Source organism: Coregonus clupeaformis, unplaced genomic scaffold (genome assembly GCF_020615455.1).
Source record: "Coregonus clupeaformis isolate EN_2021a unplaced genomic scaffold, ASM2061545v1 scaf1361, whole genome shotgun sequence".
Lineage (NCBI taxonomy): Eukaryota > Metazoa > Chordata > Actinopteri > Salmoniformes > Salmonidae > Coregonus > Coregonus clupeaformis.
The window spans coordinates 82,352-102,500 of NW_025534815.1; positions in this window are offsets into that span (position 1 = coordinate 82,352).

Genomic DNA, 20,149 nt, shown 5'->3' on the forward strand with positions numbered 1-20,149 from the left:
AAAACAACACATTGGTTAAACTGCAGGGGGAGACAGAGGAACACAGACGACGGAACAAATACGCATAAAGAGATTTTAACACGATGATTCTAGTTTAAACGGTGGTGGGTTAAGATGAAACTTGTTTTGGGACCTATTGAATTTATAAATTAAATATATGGTAACGGATTATAATAGAGTGAATTAAATAATTAAATGACGGATTAAAAGCAAAATGTTTTTGGGCGATCTATAATTAGTCCTGAGTTTAGTCTTAGAGTGAATAATGTAGAACGAATGAATTTTGAATGGTTGGAAATACTCAGTGATGGCATGAACTATTAAAAGCTGTTTCTGTGTCTTTGTCCCTTGTCATGAGAGACAGGAGAGAGGGGGGGCGAGGAGATACAGGAAGTGATCACGTGACGCGGTGGAGGGATCAAATCATCAAACAGGTTACTGTTACAAGATATGTGAGCTTATGACGATTTTGCATGGGCTTGGCAAATACTATTTCATTAAAAATTGCATTTTGGATGCTCTGTGTATCACTGGCATTTGATGGGAATTGTATCATTCATTGAAGGGTTAAAAGCTTTGTTTTTGGGATTGCTTTGGAGTTGACTAATTTATTTGCATTTGATGGGTTGTGGTAATATAGGCAACACTAATGGATAAATTGGTGACATAGGAATAAAATTGGGTTTAATTATTCAGGATGGTTAATGGATTTGTTTAGGTTATATTAAGAATTACAGGGGGGGAAGCCTATATAACTTATATAGTCTAAAATAGGATAGTTCACAATAAAGGAATTTAAAAGGGCTTGATATAGGGGAAAATTGATTAAAATAGTCATTTTTTAATCAAAGTAATCAAAGTAGGGTTAGAGTAGTGTTAGGAGAGACTAATGGCAGAAGTTAGTACACCTTTCTCACATACGGATTCAGCAGAAAGACATCATCCAGCAGGGGTCATTATGGCATCAGAGATGAAGACGAATACGAGCAGAAACAACGATGAAGATGAATCCAGAAGACGGAAGGAAAACCGGGATGTCTGGGAACTTAAGGAGATGAGGAGGATGAAGAGGAGAGTGATTGATGAGAGGCCATGGGTGGAGGTGACTCTGTGATCAGAAGGAAGTGGCAAGAGAGGAAAGAAGGATACTGGAGACTTGATCTCTGATGAAAGTTGAACGAAGAAGGAGACAAGAGATTCGAGTTCTGATGAAGAAAGTGATGAAGATTTGGAGATGAAAGGTGTTGTATGTTCAAGAGGATTTTATCCTACAATGACTGGCAGAGAAGAAATAGGAGATATAGACCGAGGCGTATCAGGCCTGGAGGAAGAGACGACTTTGGGAGAGGTAAGGGAGCTAGAGGAACAGCTCGAGACGCTGAAGATACAGAAGAGACAAGGAGAAAACCTGCGGAGAACATTTTTAATCCCAAGAATTGGAGGAGAAGAAGAATACATTGAGGCAAAGATGCTGAAGAAAAGTAAGAAGATGATGGAAGACGATATTTCGAGGACAGAACTTGAAATATAAGCTTTTGAAGAATCCTGATATGTCAACAACAAAGAACAGGACGAAGAAACTCTGAGAAGTCAATCATACAACTGGTGGAGAAGAGAAGCTTGTGTGATGAAGAATCAGGGTGAACCAAATCAACAATCACTGTTACAGCTTCAACGGAACAATATCAAAGGCAATTGTACCAGCCAAGGGGGGACCAGATGTTCCATATCGACCGCCAGTTTCTGGACAGACACAGAATTGGAGAGGGAGAAGAACAAAGAAGAAGGAGGAATATTTCAGATACACTTTCAGCAACTTTCAGAAGACTGGTATAATTATGGACAGATTGGGTACTTTACCTGTTCATGCAACAAGTTAGGAGGAAGAACAGAGAACCTTTTTAAGGAAGATACAGGGGCAATTCAAGATCACCTGTTAGTGTCTAGAATATCCGGAAGGGGGGTATCAGCTGAGAGCATCGATTAGAGAAGAAGAGAAAATAGCCAACAATTGAAGTAAAAACAACCGACCATTAGAAGTGATAGTGAATAGGGGAAAAACTTATCTGGGTTCAGCCTAAAGAGGTTAAACATATCACTCTGTAAAATAAACTAATTAGGTTAGGATAGGGATTTGAAGTAGTAAAACAGTTTACTCTTCGGGAATCAATTGAGCTCTGTTATAGAAGTCAAATAGGAATTACAATGGACATACTAATATTAGGACAATATATCAAGGATATTGTGGGAAGAGATGCATGGTTTAAATTGAAGGGTTCAATCAGAGGCACACTAAATGACTGACTGTCTGGTAGAATATTTTAAGAAGTAGGGTTTTTGGGAATCATTTGCTTAAAAGATAATATCATAGGAAGGATGATAATGTATTAGATTGCCTGTTAGACAATCTGTCTGGGAAAAAAAACTTAATAGGGGTGACTGTTATTTTGGGTTATATTCTTACACTAAGAGATTTGAGGTTAGGCTAAAAGGTGTTTAGTCGGTTTTGCCAAGTCTGTGTAAAGGAGTCAGGAGCAGGTGGGGAATTCCCAATCACGTATTCTAAAAATTGGTGGGGAAGGAATTTTGTCAATAAATCAGTGGGAAAAGGTTTTAAATGTTATGAGAGAAAAGATTAGATTAAAATAAGTTAGGAGAACTAGGGGTGAAGGAACTCTGAGACAGTGAGCTAAGTTCAAAGTTAGTAGTAAGAGAGAGAGAGAACAGTAATGAATGACACTTTAGAATAGGAAGATCAAGGTAATTGTGGGTACTTTTTGTTATAATCAAAAGGTTTAAAGTTTAGAGGTAGAACTGAAAGGGGGAAAAAGTGACACTAGTGGTGATGGATGGAAGTACAAGTAAAGAGTTCAGAGCTTTGGGATGAAGTAGTAACAATAATGACATCACCACGTGAGTCTATTAAAACAACAGTGAGAAGTAATTTAACTCTTTCAACATTGATAGTTATTAAAGCCATAAATATAGCGCATTTGATTGTAAGGGTTCAGCATCAATTATAGGGGGAAAATACTGTTATGAGGGTTAGGAGAATAATAATTATAATATGCCATTTAGGATGGGGACGTTTCTCTCATATGGAGAGATAATTATGGAGAATAAGTGTTGTTATCAGGACCAGGAGTAAAAGGAGGTATAGTTTAGAAGAGGGTTAGGAGTGACTGTTCACTTATTTTGCGTAAGGTTACAGATAAAGATCAGGGAGAATATGTGTACTTATCTAGTGAAAGCATAGAAATTTGTTCCGGTTAAGAATTATTGGTTAAAGGGCTATGTAATTTGTAAGGTGATGCTTATAATGGAAGATTTGAAGTCTGTAAACCACTAGAGGGAATTAAGGGTTTTAATTCATCAACTAAATCAACAACGTTAATGGTAACTTTGGGAAGGGATTAATGATACGATGGTAATAGCAAATGTAGGAAGGATGACAACAACTTTTCTGAAATTAAAGGAGGCAGCAAGAGAGACTCAGGGGTTTAGGTTACGACGAATAGGGTTAAAAAGCAGAGCAGATAGTAGTAGAGAGCAATATAGATTAATCTGAAACGGAGAAGAGAGATTCATCATGGAAGCTGCAGGATGGGGTCTTTTGATTTTGATGACAGAGGGGGGGGGCATCTGATCAGTGCTGCTCGTTCCTCTGTTGTGAAAATTAGAGATAGATTAACTCATTCTGTAAGAATCAGTGAGGAATCTTGGGGGTTGATGTCTGTTGGGGATGCCAGCCCAAGACGTGTTGGACGGTTGCGCAGCCTCTAGCGGGTCTGGGTCAGGGTTATGCTTTGTCATGACTGTGGTATCGGCAACAGTCATTGACAGATAACATAATGTAGTTGTCAGAACAGTGGTTTAAGCCTAGGGTTTAAGTGTTCTTGGGTAAATGGATTACCCTATGGGAATTGTTAGATGGAAAGTAAAGTCAGGTAACAGTGGAAACCTGAAGTATTCAGGTGAAACAGTGAGGATAAAAGTTGTTGTTGTTCTAATAAAACATATGAGGTAAGGGGTATGTTTATGGGAATATCAGAGGGTGATGAGTATAGTATAACTTTGGATAAGTATGACTTTAAGGGTAGTAATGACAAATAATAGGTTATTTTTTATATACCAGGTAGTAAGAAGAGCAGGACTTTGATGGTTAAAAGATTAGCTTTTGACTGACAATGTGACTATGGGAATTTTAGAGATATTTGGTAGGTTTGTGATGATAGAGTATATTCTTACCCTATGGGGGATAGGATGTTGTTACAGGTCAACGTTTAAGCTTCCATATGAGGTTTTTACCATTAAAAGAGGAGTGGTACCAACACAGAAATCTGAAGCTAGGGTTGAAAATGGGGTGAAAAGAGACATGGCTACATGTCATAGTCTTCAAGCCTACCATTGGAGAATAAGTCTAAGGGAGAAGGGGGGACTTCTTCCATGATATGGTGTAACATTTGGGAGATCTGATAGGATTTGGTTGCAAGATCAGTTAGGCCAGTAGGGGCAGTGATGGGTCAGATTTTAGTTTCAGCTTTGATAACACTGTGTAAGATGTTTGTACTGACTTTTGAGAAAGTTATGAGATTGAGATAGGTTGGAGAAGTGGTGCCTGGAGACAACACTCAGATGCCGGTGTTGACTGTTCCTGATCTGGATAAAGATTGACAAGTGGAACTGATGGATAAATATCCTTTTTGATTATTTGATCATTTTATTTTTATTGTTTCAAGGAAAAAAATTTTTTTTAGTATGATTTTAGTATGATTTATGAATCAAGGGGGGGATAGGTTAATGTGATTCATGCATCATTTATGTATCATTTTTTAAATTCTTAGGTGAAATGGAGGTTTAATTTGAAAGTGGTTGTTTTGCAAAGGATACTGTTTGGTCGTTTATTTTCTTGTCATTCCAGAAGCATTTGGGAGAACATGTGGAGATTGGAATACTCAAACAAAGACAATATGAAGGGAGAATATGACTGGAGGAGATGAAACAAGGAGGGTGTGGCTGATTCCATCATCAACAAGTCCATTGGAAGAGGACACTACAGGGAGATGAAGTGTAGTGGACTACATTCCAGTGTCTGCAATGAAATATAGACATATTTGATGTGTAATACATAATTGTGTCATATTCTTAGGTATTGATTTTAGTAGAATGATGTTTGATGTTATTGAATGCAGATGAGGATCTTAGATGCTTTTGTTTATTTCGGTGAATGTTTAGGGACAGAGAAGGTCTAGGAAGGGAGAGATTCATTGTACGATTCGATGGGTTGACCAGCCGTACAATGGATATTTATGGATAGGATTTTGTTTACATGTGTATTTAATTACATCATAGTTTCAAATGCATTTACATGGTTAATGAGGTTATCTGGAGTACCGACGGTGGTTGCCTGGGGCAGAGGGACCGTGAGAGAATTTTACTGTCTTGATTGATATGGATGGATGGCTGCCGGACAGTTTTTCGCTCTTACACTCCATAAAGATTTATTCATAATTCATAGTAATGTGTTAACATTTCATCAACAGTTATTCATATTTTATAAGAAAGGTATTTACATTCTAGAGGAGAATGTTTTTGGGTTTAAGGTTAAAGATACTCAATAAGATAAGTTGTTACTAGTCATAATCCTATTCTGTTTGGTTTCGAGACGTTTAGTTCGTCTCGAAAGGGGGGAATATAGTATCTGAAGATTATGCCTTTGTTAAATGTTTTTCATGAAGAAATAGAATGTTGTTTATGGTAGTATCAAGAGGGAATGTTTTAGGTGTAATACCACATACCACAGACAGGGGGTGGGTTGTAGACAGGGGAGACTGGTGATTGGCCAGAAGAGGGGGCATCAGTGTTTATAAATAGGGGTTAAACGATGAGACGTTAGAGCAGCCATTAGAATTGGAGGACACTGCTCTCCAGACCCTGCAAGTCTGTTACTCATGCTGAAGCTTGTGGTCTGAATAAACCTTATGATCAATGTTCAGTATGAGCAGACTCCTTTTGTTCATCAGCAATGACGACCACCATTCATCATATACTACACAGGTAATTCTTGTTGGGAGATCTTTTACATTTACATTTACGTCATTTAGCAGACGCTCTTATCCAGAGCGACTTACAAATTGGTGCATTCACCTTATAGCCAGTGGGATAACCACTTTACAATATGTAATTTGGTGGTGGGGGGGGTAGAAGGGTTGCTTTATCCTATCCCAGGTATTCCTTAAAGAGGTGTGGTTTCAAGTTTTACAAGAGAGACCTGTCGTACCTTGTTCCAGTACTGTGTTGTTCCAAGATCTTTACATGGCAGTTAGTCTGTTTGTTTATATATTGTTCCAGGACTGTGGAAGTATTTTCTGAATGCTTTGACTCATGCAGGGCTGGTTCCATGACAAATACAAAAAGACAAAGTAATTAAAACAAGGTGGAGATACCTCCATACCAAAACATACAGATTGTGTGAAGTGTACAGAAGCTATGACCAACCCTCATTCACACATTCACACGTTCATTATCTCTTCTGTCATCCATCTCTCTCCCTCTCCCTCCCTCTTTACAACTCTCTGTCATTCACTTCTTCCTTTCTCTTGTTCTTCTAAGACTGTGATGATATTATTTTTCCTATCAGGTCTCTCTCCTTTTCTCCACCTTTACTCTCTCTCTCTCTCTCTCTCTCTCTCTCTCTCTCTCTCTCTCTGTCTCTCTGTCTCTCTGTCTCTGTCTCTGTCTCTGTCTCTGTCTCTGTCTCTGTCTCTGTCTCTCTCTCTCTCTCTGTCTCTCTCTCTCTCTGTCTCTGTCTCTGTCTCTCTCTCTCTCTCTCTCTCTCTCTCTCTCTGTCTCTGTGTCTCTCGCTCTCTCTCTGTCTTTTAAAGGTTATTGTCCTTTCTGGACATCTGTAGCATCCTGTTACTGTACTTTCTATACAATTGGAATGATTCATTCTAATTCTACATTACCTTCGACTTCCTACGGTGAGAGAGAGAGGCTGAAGTAGGTGGGCGATGTTAAGGCTAGAGTTAATTATTTCAGACATTTTGTGTTAAATTGTAGGATTTTATCACTATGATGGAAAGAATTAGACTACTGTATGATGAGGGGGCTGTCCTGGTAAACTGTTGGGAGGAGCTAGGATAACAAAAGGTGTTTTTGGTTCATAATTACTACTCCCTAATCTCTCTCTTTCTCTCTATCTCTCTCTCTCTCTTTCCTCCCTCCCTCCCTCCCTCCCTCCCTCCCTCCCTCCCTCCCTCCCTCCCTCCCTCCCTCCCTCCCTCCCTCCCTCCCAGGTTAATTGGCAACACCCAGTCGTCAGTGTTGTGTTTTGTCATCGACACCACAGGCAGTATGAGTGATGACATCACTGAGGCTAAGCGAGTCCTTCTCCATCATGGACAGTAAGAGAGGAACCCAGCAGGAACCTTCATCATACATCCTGGTCCCCTTCAACGACCCAGGTGGGTGTTAGCCTGGTCCCACATCTGTTAGTGCTGTCCCACTCCAACATTATTGTCACATCACATGCCAAGTGCCTGCCCTGAAACTGGGAGCAGAATGACTGTTTTAACACAAACTGATTTTATTTTTACTTGTGTGGAATAACAATTAATTTTCACGTTCGATCAAGTCTTACACAATTAGCTATTTGTGGTGTGTGTGTGTGTGTGTGTGTGTGTGTGTGTGTGTGTGTGTGTGTGTGTTTGCAGGTTTTGGGCCTCTGATCATCACAATAAACACAGACATTTTCAAACAGAGCATCAACACCCTGACAGCATCAGGAGTAGGAGACGTACCAGAGCTGTGCCTGTTGGGACTACAGGTGTGTGTGTGTGTGTGTGTGTGTGTGTGTGTGTGTGTGTGTGTGTGTGTGTGTGTGTGTGTGTGTGTGTGTGTGTGTGTGTGTGTGTGTGTGTGTGTGTGTGTGTGTGTGTGTGTGTGTGTGTGTGTGTGCGCGTGTATGTACAGGTGATGTCATGAAAAGTTACTTTCACAGTGCCAATATGAAGGGTGTATTTGAACGGCTGCATTTGAAATGTGGTTGCCTGTTTTTGCAACTCTGCCAGAGCTGGTTAGTTAGCCAGTGGACTGAAAATGTTATTTCCCATAGAGTTCCAGTACTTGATCCCAGTGTGGTCTGACTCTCTTGTGTGTGTTGTAATTCCCAGATGGCCCTCATGGCGGCGCCACCCTTCTCTGAGATCTTTGTGTTCACCGATGCTCCTGCTAAAGACACTGCACTAAAGAGCACATGCACATACAAACCAGTGGAGGCTGGTGGGAGGAGCAATAGGAGGACAGGCTTGTTGTAATGGATGGAATGGAATTAATGGAACGGTATCAAACACATCAAATATATTGAAACCACATTTCACTCCGTTCCATGAATTCCATTCCTGCCATTACAATGAACCAATCCTCCTATAGCTCATCCCACCAGCCTCCACTGACTGTAACCACCCTCATAGAGATCACCAAGTCTGTGGTTACCAGGGCTTTCACTACTGTTTATATTTCTCTCTTTCATTTCTCTCTCTCTTTCTTTCTCTTTCTATCTCTCTCTTTCTCTTTCTCTATTTGTCTCTTTCTATCTCTCTCTCTCTTTCTCTGTTTGTCTCTCTCTTTCTCTGTTTCTCTCTTTCTCTGTCTCTCTCTCTCTCTCTATCTCTCTCTCTCTCTCTCTCTCTCTCTCTCTCTCTCTCTCTCTCTCTCTCTCTCTCTCTCTCTCTCTCTCTCTCTCTCTCTCTCTCTCTCTCTCTCTCTCTCTCTCTCTCTCTCTCTCTCTCTCTCTCTCTCTCTCGCTCTCTCTCTCTCTCTCGCTCTTCTATCTCTCTCTTTCACTCTCATCTCTCTCTCTCTCTCTGACACTCTCCTCTCTCTCTATTCTGTCATCAACTTGTCTCTACCTCTACTCTCCTCTCTCTACCTCTCCTCTCCTCTCTCTACCTCTCCTCTCCTCTCTCTACCTCTCCTCTCCTCTCTCTACCTCTCCTCTCTCTACCTCTCCTCTCCTCTCTCTACCTCTCCTCTCCTCTCTCTACCTCTCCTCCCTCCCCTCTCCTCTCCTTTCCTCATGTTGACTGATAACCTACGTTCCAGACGTCGTTGTAGTAGGCTTTCCCCTGTCAGGGCGGAGCCTCCAACCGGATGGCCAAATCAGACGCTCAGCTCTCGAGGTCCAGGCCTCTGGAGGTCAACCAATCAATCAATGTTATTCATAAAGCAGTTGTCCCAAAGTGCTTAACAGCTTCTTGTAGAATTCTTAGAACATGCTGTACTCCCTTCCTCCAGGTCAGGCCATTGAGGTCACCAAGGAGGATCTGCCCTGGGCCACCAGCATCATGGAGGACTTCTCCGCTGCAGCACAGGAATGGTACTGTCTTAACTTACGTAGGCTATAGACAATGTCCTCCAGCTCAGTTTTCAGCCAGTCACTCTTATTCACTGGAAAAGCAATAGAACTGTACACCCTAACAGGGCAACGGGACCCTAGACACTTCTATGGCGGTGGGCCTCAGGGCCGAGAACGTGACCCGGGTGGCATACAGTGCCACCTGCTGTTCAAAGAAGGCAGAGCTGGTGGTAGTGGATAGGGCAGGCAACGTGGGTGTGTGTCTGGGCTCAGTGAAGGACTCTATGGGGGTGGTTGTGAGCTCTACAGCACAGGGCCCTGTTTCATGTTAAGGCTAAGTCCATCGTTACAACCATAGGATCCTATTATTCTAAGTTTAATTTAGCCTTAATATGCTTTCGGGAAACCGGGCTCAGGTCTCTGTCACCAACACTACAGCTGTACCTGTAGTTAGTACTACATCCACCCAGGTCTCTGTCACCAACACTACATCTGTACCTGTAGTTAGTACTACGTCCACCCAGGTCTCTGTCATCAACACTACAGCTGTACCTGTAGTTAGTACTACATCCACCCAGGACTCTGTCACCAACACTACATCTGTACCTGTAGTTAGTACTACATCCACCCAGGTCTCTGTCACCAACACTACATCTGTACCTGTAGTTAGTACTACATCCACCCAGGTCTCTGTCACCAACACTACATCTGTACCTGTAGTTAGTACTACATCCACCCAGGTCTCTGTTACCAACACTACATCTGTACCTGTAGTTAGTACTACATTCACCCAGGTCTCTGTCACCAACACTACAGCTGTACCTGTAGTTAGTACTACATCCACCCAGGTCTCCGTCATCAACACTACAGCTGTACCTGTAGTTAGTACTACATCCACCCAGGACTCTGTCACCAACACTACATCTGTACCTGTAGTTAGTACTACATCCACCCAGGTCTCTGTCACCAACACTACATCTGTACCTGTAGTTAGTACTACATCCACCCAGGTCTCTGTCACCAACACTACATCTGTACCTGTAGTTAGTACTACATCCACCCAGGTCTCTGTTACCAACACTACATCTGTACCTGTAGTTAGTACTACATCCACCCAGGTCTCTGTCACCAACACTACATCTGTACCTGTAGTTAGTACTACATCCACCCAGGTCTCTGTCACCAACACTTCATCTGTATCTGTAGTTAGTACTACATCCACCCAGGTCTCTGTCACCAACACTACATCTGTACCTGTAGTTAGTACTACATCCACCCAGGTCTCTGTCACCAACACTACATCTGTACCTGTAGTTAGTACTACATCCACCCAGGTCTCTGTCACCAACACTTCATCTGTATCTGTAGTTAGTACTACATCCACCCAGGTCTCTGTCACCAACACTACATCTGTACCTGTAGTTAGTACTACATCCACCCAGGTCTCTGTCACCAACACTACAGCTGTACCTGTAGTTAGTACTACGTCCACCCAGGTCTCTGTCACCAACACTACATCTGTACCTGTAGTTAGTACTACATCCACCCAGGTCTCTGTCACCAACACTACAGCTGTACCTGTTGTTAGTTCTACATCCACCCAGGTCTCTGTCACCAACACTACATCTGTACCTGTAGTTAGTACTACATCCACCCAGGTCTCTGTCACCAACACTACAGCTGTACCTGTTGTTAGTTCTACATCCACCCAGGTCTCTGTCACCAACACTACATCTGTACCTGTAGTTAGTACTACGTCCACCCAGGTCTCTGTCACCAACACTACATCTGTACCTGTAGTTAGTACTACATCCACCCAGGTCTCTGTCACCAACACTACATCTGTACCTGTAGTTAGTACTACATCCACCCAGGTCTCTGTTACCAACACTACATCTGTACCTGTAGTTAGTACTACATCCACCCAGGTCTCTGTCACCAACACTACATCTGTACCTGTAGTTAGTACTACATCCACCCAGGTCTCTGTCACCAACACAACATCTGTACCTGTAGTTAGTACTACATCCACCCAGGTCTCTGTCACCAACACTACAGCTGTACCTGTAGCTAGTATTACGTCCACCTTTGGCTCTGTCCCTGAATCTAAGGTTTCTGTGTGATGCTTTCTCTCCTATGGAATAGAGTAGAGCTATAGAGTTGTATAATAGTTCATGTAGGTAGATGTCATGTGGAACAGTGGAATCATCCCCAGCCAGCTCTCTATGTCTTGCTGTGTCTCTCTCTCTGTGTCTCTCTCTCTGTGTCTCTGTCTCAGTCTCTCTCTCTCTGTGTCTCTCTCTCTCTGTGTCTCTCTCTCTACTCTCTCTCTCTCTCTCTCTCTCTCTCTCTCTCTCTCTCTCTCTCTCTCTCTCTCTCTCTCTCTCTCTCTCTCTCTCTCTCTCTCTGTCCCTCTTTCTGTCTCTCTCTCTGTCGCTCTCGCTCGCTCTCTCATTCTTTCTCTCTCTATTTAGTATTAGATGATTTTCAACTCTGATTCTCTGTGTGGTTTATAGGTATTGGATGGAAGGGGAGCCTAATAACTTGAATGTCAAGGTGGCTTGTGTTGAGATCTCACAGACAGCAACAGACCCATTGAAGAGTTGGAAGGATGCACCATGTGTTAAACATCACTGGGTCTGTGAGAAACCGATCACACACTAACTATTGGTTATCCCTGTGATAGGCTTAAGATGTTTTCTTCTCTCTCTCGCTCTCTCTCTCTCTCTCTCTCTCTCGTAGTTACTATGTTGATGATTGGATACAGTGCTGAATGGTGAAGTGATGTTTCCACCTAGTGCAGGTTTCTTCAATTCCGGTCCTGGAGGGCCGAAACACTTCTGTTTTTTATTTCTACCTGATTGTTAATTGCATTCACCTGGTGTCCCAGGTCTGAATTAGCCCCTGATTAGAAGGAGAGGATGAAAAACAGAGGTGTTTCGGCCCTCCAGGACCGGAATTGAAGAACCCTGACCTAGTGGTTAAAGAGTCTCAGTGGTCTAAGGCACTCTATCGCAGTGCTAGCTGTGCCACTAGAGATCCTGGTTCGAATCCAGGCTCTGTCGTAGCCGGCCGCGACCGGGAGACCCATGGGGCGGCATACAATTGGCCCAGCGTCGTCCAGGGTAGGGGAGGGAATCGCCGGCAGGGATGTAGCTCAGTTGGTAGAGCATGGCGTTTGCAACGCCAGGGTTGTGGGTTCGATTCCCACAGGGGGCCAGTATAAAAAATAAAAAAAACAATAATGTATGTAAGCACTCACTAACTGTAAGTCGCTCTGGATAAGAGCGTCTGCTAAATGACTAAAATGTAAATGTAAGAGAGAGATTAACTCACCATCGAGGTGAAATAGTGGTATTACAGACTTGCCTATGGACTTTTTCTCAATTCATCCTTCCTCAATTCCTCCTCTCTCCTTGCTTCCTTCTCAAAAAGCATTGGATAATGTGGTCCAAGAGGAGGGACCTTGGACATTCTCCTCTAATAGGGTTGAGAAGGAGGAGAGGAAACGATGAAAGACTAATTTAGATAGAGCCTTAGTGTCAGACAGAGCCATAGAGCAGGGTTTCCCAAACTCGGTCCTGGGACCCACCCTGTGTGCACGTTTAGTTTTTTGCCCCAGCACTACACAGCTGATTCAAATAATCAAACTGGATGATGAGTTGGTTATTTGAATCAGCTGTGTAGTGCTAGCGCAAAAACCAAAATGTGCATCCAATAGTGTATGGACCTCACTTTGTGCATGGGGATGTTGTCATGCTGAAACGGGAAAGGGCCATCCCCAAACTGTTGCCACAAATTTGGACGTTCAGAATCGTTTACAATGTCATTGTATGTTGTAGCATTAAGATTTCCCTTCACTAGCCCGGACCAAAAAAAACAGCCCCAGACCCTTATTCCTCCTCCACCAAACTTTACAGTTGGCACTATGCATTGGGGCAGGTAGCATTCTCCTGGCATCCGCCAAACCCAGATTCATCCGTCGGACTGCCAGATGGTGAAGCATGATTCATCACTCCAGAGAATGTGTTTCCAATGCTCCATAGTCCAATGGCGGCGAGCTTTACACCACTCCAGCCTACGCTTAACATTAACCATAGAGATCTTAGGCTTGTGTGCGGCTGCTCGGCCATGGAAACCCATTTCATTAAGCTCCAGACAAACAGTTATTGTGCTGATGTTGCTTCTAGAGGCAGTTTGGAACTCGGTAGTGAGTGTTGCAACTGAGGACAGACGATTTTTACGCGCTATGCGATTCGGCACTCGGCGGTCCTGTGAGCTTGCATGGCCTACCACTTCACGGCTGAGCCGTTGTTGCTCCTAGACGTTTCCACTTCACAATAACAGCACTTACAGTTGACCGGGGCAGCTCTAGCAGGGCAGAAATGTCACAAACTGACTTGTTGGAAAGGTGGCATCCTATGACGGTGCCACGTTAAAGGTCACTGAGCTCTTGAGTAAGGCCATTCGACTGCCAATGTTTGTCTATGGAGATTGCATGGCGGTGTGTTCGATTTTATACACCTGTCAGCAACGGGTGTGGCTGAAATATCAACATCCACTAATTTGAAGGGGTGTCCACATACTTTTGTATATATAGTGTATGTTTAAAACAGATGTGCACGATGGGAAACAAACATGTTTCCATTTGAAGCTAAAGTGGGGGGAGTCACTTGGTGGCCAGTGATGTGTTGATTTGACAGTTTCTCATCTGTTAAAACGGTGTCACTTACGGTAAGGGACAGGAACAGACACAGGGCAGAGGTAACGATATCACAAGAACCTGGGGAGACTTAACACAGACCTGTTAGACAGAAAACATAGTACGTTGTTGGAGATATCTGAGGCCATCGATGCTGAGCCAGATATGACCAAAAGGTTTGACAGAGGTGAGATGGAGGAGAGGATTGTGGATATCTACGTCAGTGCAGACACCCTGAGAGACGGTGAGACCAGCACCAAGAGAGAAGAGACAGCAGAAACTGCTCCCAATAATGGACCAGGAGACCAGTCCTCAGGAAACAGCCACACAGTCTCTCTCACATGCACACACACACAGAAATGTCCATGCACACACATGCACACACAAGACAAAACACGTGCTCGCGCACACATGCACACATTGTTCTTGCAGATAACAAGGCCTCAAAGAACTCAACTGCAGAGAGAGACCAGCTACAGACAAGATACATGTGGTTTAACATCACCATGACAACATAATGTAACACATAAAGCAGCCATCAGTGCACACAACTTCCTCCTTCATTCTCACACACGCCCACACTGTAGGTACTAGATTCAGTCTGCAGCGCAGAAGATCAGCGCTATAGTGGAATTGAAATTCAAAGGCAATGTTCCCATCTTTGCGGAGACTGCATTCACGGTAAACTCTGCATATGTCAGCTCAATTGAAAATTAACTTTACATTTCAATAGCGCTATAGCGCAGATCTTCTCCTCTACGGATTGAATCTTGGTCTCAGTGTCAGAGTGAGCCACAGCAGAGGAAGAAGAAAATGAACACATGAACACACACACACACACACACACACACACACACACACATACATACACACACACTCAACCCAAATTAATAAACAAACAACACAGCATCAGAAAAGAGGAAGAAATGAAGCACAGAACAGAATGATCAAAGATGAAGAGGACGTTACAACAAACTGTCTGTCTACAAGCCTTCATCACAAATGACACCCTATTTCCCTTTGTAGTTTACTATATAGAGAATAGGATGCCATTTTGGATGCAACCCAAGTCTCCTTCTTATTGGTGGATGGAGCCTTGAAGCATCCTGCCACCATCTGTGGGCCACAGACAGAGAACAGAGAGGGACCGGGTGGAGCCACATCAGATCAACTATTTATTCATATCGCCAAGATTTGCATTATTCATTCTTTAATAAATGGTTAATCATATTTCTACATGTTGTTTCCTTTCTGAACTACATTTTGCAATAGCTTCCCACTGGGCAAAAACTGGTTGAATCAAAGTTGTTTCCACGTGATTTCAAACCAAAAATTTGAATCAACGTGGAAAACTGATTGGATTTGCAAAAAGTTATCAACGTATGGGCATTTCATATTTTTTTCACCCACCTTTTAACCTAAATCCAATGACATGGTGACATTTGTTGTTGATATCACATCGAATTCATGGTTAGTTGACAACTCAACCAAATGTAAATCAAAACTAGACATTGAACTGATGTGTGAGCCGAGTGGTTCAGTGGTAGTTTAACTAAATTAAAATATTTGTAGTGTTTTCAGTAGTTAATTACTTGTTTGCCATGTAGTGATGTAGTTAACTACTGGAACTACACACCTTTTCTTTGCAAAAATAAAATACGGGTGAAGTAGATAAAAATTTAATTTATTTATCAGCATCAGACCTGCCTTATTCTCACTTGAAACAGTTGTTGCGTTTAATAGGCTATAGTGCCCTCCGAAAGTATTAATAGCCCTTTACTTAGTCCACATTTTGTTGTGCTTCAACCTGAATTCTAAATTGATTCAATAGATTTTTCTCTCTCACTCATCTACACACAACAACCCATAATTAGTTAAAAGTTTTCAAAATTCTTCCAAATTGGTTGTTGATCATTGCTAGACAACCATTTTTAGTCTTGCCATAGATTTTCAAGTCTCCAAACTGCAACTCGGCGACTCAGGAACATTCACTGTCTTCTTGGAAAGCAACTCCAGTGTTGATTTGGCCTTGTGTTTTAGATTATTGTCCTGCTGAAAGGTGAATTAATCTCCCAGGATCTGATGGAAATCAGAATGAACCATGGTTTTTGTCTAGGATTTTGCCTGTGCTTAGCTCCATTCAGTTTCTTTTTTATCCTGAAAAACTCCCCAGTCCTTAACAATTACAAGCATACCCATAACATGATGCAGCCACCACTATGCTTGAAAATATATAGTAGTACTCATTAATGTGTTGTATTAGATTTGCCCCAAACATTACACTTTGTATTCAGGAGAAAAAGTTAATTGCTTTGCCACATCTTTTGCAGTATTACTTGAGTTGCAAACAGGATGCATGTTTTGGAATATATTTATTCTGTACAGACTTCCTTGTTTTCACTCTGTCATTTAGGTTAGTATTGTGGAGTAACTACAATGTTGTTGATCCATCGTCAGTTTTCTCCTATCACAGCCATTAAACTCTGTAACCATTTTAAAATCACCAATGGCCTCATGGTGAAATCCCTGAGCGGTTTCCTTCCTCTCTGGCAACTGAATTAGAAAGGACGCCTGTATCTTTGTAGTGACTGGATGTATTGATACGCCATCCAAAGTGTAATGAATAACTTCACCAGGCTCAAAGGGATTTTCAATGTCTTCTTTCTATTTACCTGTTTACCAATTTGTGCCCTTCTTGCGAGTCTTTGGAAAACCTCCCTGGTCTTTGTGGTTGAACCTGTGTTTGAAATTCACTGCTCGACAGAGGGACCTTACAGATAATTGTATGATGGGGTACAGAGATGAGGTAGTCATTCAGAAATCATGTTAAACACTATTATTGCAGAGAGAGTGAGTCCATGCAACTTATTATGTGACTTGTTAAGCAAATATTTACTCCTGAACTTATTTAGGCTTGCCATAACAAAGGGGTTGAATACTCATTGACTCAAGACAATTCAGCTTTTCATTTGTTATTAATTTGTAAACATAATTCCACTTTGTATGTAGGCCTTTGACAAAACAAACTCAATTGAATCCATTTTAAATGCAGGCTGTAACACAACAACATGTGGAAAAGGTCAAGGGGTGTGAATACTTTCTGAAGGTACTGTACATTACCCATTCTGTTAACATCTGACTCGAGAGTGATCTGTTCTTGCAATTTGTAGTCTATGAGATTTCAGATTTGGATATGACAATTTTTCACTAAGTACTTTTGAACTACTTTTCAAAGTAACTTCAGTTAAGTAAAAACTATATTTTTCTTAAGGGTAGCTTTAGTGTATCTTAACTTCCTCTGTAGCTCAATTGGTAGAGCATGGTGCTTGTAATGCCAGGGTAGTGGGTTCGATCCCCGGGACCACCCATACGTAAAAATGTATGCACACATGACTGTAAGTCGCGTTGGATAAAAGCGTCTACTAAATGGCATTCTATATTATAAACTTCTTCCAGTGATTGTTAGCTTGGTGTATGCTATATAATCAGAGTATCTTCCCCAACACTGTGTTGTTCGTCTGCAGATGGATGACCAAGACTCTACAGGCTGGCTGATGTGTGTTCTACAAGTCACTCTCAACATCTCCCTGAGGCTGGTTATCTGTGAGTGAGGATCTGTCACAAATGACACTCTATTAGTGCACTACGTTTGACCAGGGTCCATTGGGCTCTGGTCAAAGTAGTGTACTATAGGGAATAGGGTGCAATTTGTGATGCAGATAAATGTATTTCATTATCACACTATAGTTCTGTTCTCACAAAGCAAGGATCACAATTCAAATGAGACTTGACACTGCATAGCTTGTGGGACCAGTAGTTTGTCAATATTGTTGGCACACACAAGAAAGAATGTCGACATCGTCCACAGAAAACTGAGTAACTACGGTAACTGGTGCCCTTGGCCTTGTGTAAGTCACTGAACATGGTGTACAATGTACACACCACAACCAGGTCTGTGTCCCAAATGGAACCCTATCCTCTTTAAAGTGCACTACTTTTGACCAGGGCACATAAGGCTTTGGTCAAAATGACTGCACTATATAATAAATAGGGTGCCATTTGGGATGCATTCTAGGAGCTTCTCTTTTCTTTCTTTCAGCCCGCTCCAATGAAGAGTTAGAGGACAAGCATGGCTGGAGGGAGTTTACACCATGTTTCTCACACCAGTACTAAGCTATATGGAATTGTTTTAAGAAGGTCGTACCGATAATCATTTTGCTCTTTGATTTCAAATGTTAAAGGAAGTTTGTTCTGAAGTGTCTGTCCTATATCTGAGAGATATAAGCAAGATCAGGAAATATTTATTATTTATTTTTACATGTTCAGTGCATTCGGGAAAGTATTCAGACCCCTTCACTTTTTCCACATTATGTTACGTTACAGCCTTATTCTAAAATTGACTAAATAGTATATTTGTTTCATCAATCTACACACAATACCCCATAATGACAAAGCAAAAACAGGTTTTTTGAAATCTTTGCAAAATGTATTAAAAATAAAAAACAGAAATACCTTATTTACATAAGTAGTAAGACCCTTTGCTATGAGACTTGAAATTGAGCTCAGGTGCATCCTGTTTCCATTGATCATTCTTGAGATGTATCTACAACTTGATCGGAGTCCACCGGTGGTAAACCCAGCTGATTGGACATGATCTGGAAAGACACACACCTGTCTATATAAGGTCCCACAGTTGAGAGTTCATGTCAGAGCAAAGACTAAGCCGTGAGCTCGAAGGAATTGTCTGTATAAATCCGAGACAGGATTGTGTCGAGGCACAGATCTGGGGAAGGGTACCAAAACATTCTGCAGCATTGAAGGTCCCCAAGAACACAGTGGCCTCCATCATTCTTAAATGGAAGAAGTTTGGAACCCCCAAGAGTCTTCCTAGAGCTGGCAGCCCAGCCAAATTGAGCAATCGGGGGAGAAGGGCCTTGGTCAGGGAGGTGACCAAGAACCCAATGGTCACTCTGACAGAGCTCCAGAGTTCCTCTGTGGAGATAGGAGACCCTGCAGCACTCCACCAATCAGGCCTTTATGGTAGAGTGGCCAGACAGAAGCTACTCAGACCATGAGAAACAAGATTCTCTGGTCTGATGAAACCAAGATTGAACTATTTGGCCTGAATGCCAAGCGTCACGTCTGAAGGAAACCAGGCACCGCTCATCATCTGGCCAATACCATCCCTACGGTGAAGTATTGTGGTGGCAGCATCATGCTGTGGGGATGTTTTTCAGCGGCAGGGACTGGGAGACTAGTCAGGATCGAGGGAAAGATGAAAGTAGCAAAGTACAGAGAGATCTTTGATGAAAACCTGCTCCAGAGCTCTCAGGACCTTAAACTGGGGCGAAGGTTCACCTTCCAACAGGAAAACGACCCTAAGAACACAGCCAAGACAACGCAGGAGTGGCTTCGGGACAAGTCTCTGAATGTCCTTGAGTGGCCCATCCAGAGCCCAGACTTGAACCCCATCGAACATCTCTGGAGAGACCTGAAAATAGCTGTGCAGCGACGCTCCCCATCCAACCTGACAGAGCTTGAGAGGATCTGCAGAGAAGATTGATAGAAACTCCCCAAATACAGGTGTGCCAAGCTTGTAGCGTCATACCCAAGAAGACTTGAGGTTGTAATCCCTGCCAAAGGTGCTTCAACAAAGTACAGAGTAAAGGGTCTGAATACATATGTAAATGTGATTTTTCCGTTTTTTTAAATAAATATGCAAACATTTCTAAAAATCTGTTTTCGCTTTGTCATAATGGGGTATTGTGTGTAGATTGATGAGGGGGAAAAATGTAATCAATTTTAGAATAAGGCTGTAACGTAACAAAATGTGGGAAAAGTCAAGGGGTCTGAATACTTTCAGAATGCAACAGCCATTGTCAATGTTAAGATTTATAGTTCACTATGTAGCATTGCATGCAGGCTGTACATCAATATCTCTGTCTCTTTATCTATCTCTCTCATTCTCTTTATTAGGTAGGCTAGTAGTGTAGTTGATGGTTGGATACAGTACTGAATGGTTAAGTGATGATGGCTAGTAGTTATCATGTTGATGGTCATGCTGAATGATTAAGTGATGATGTCTAGTA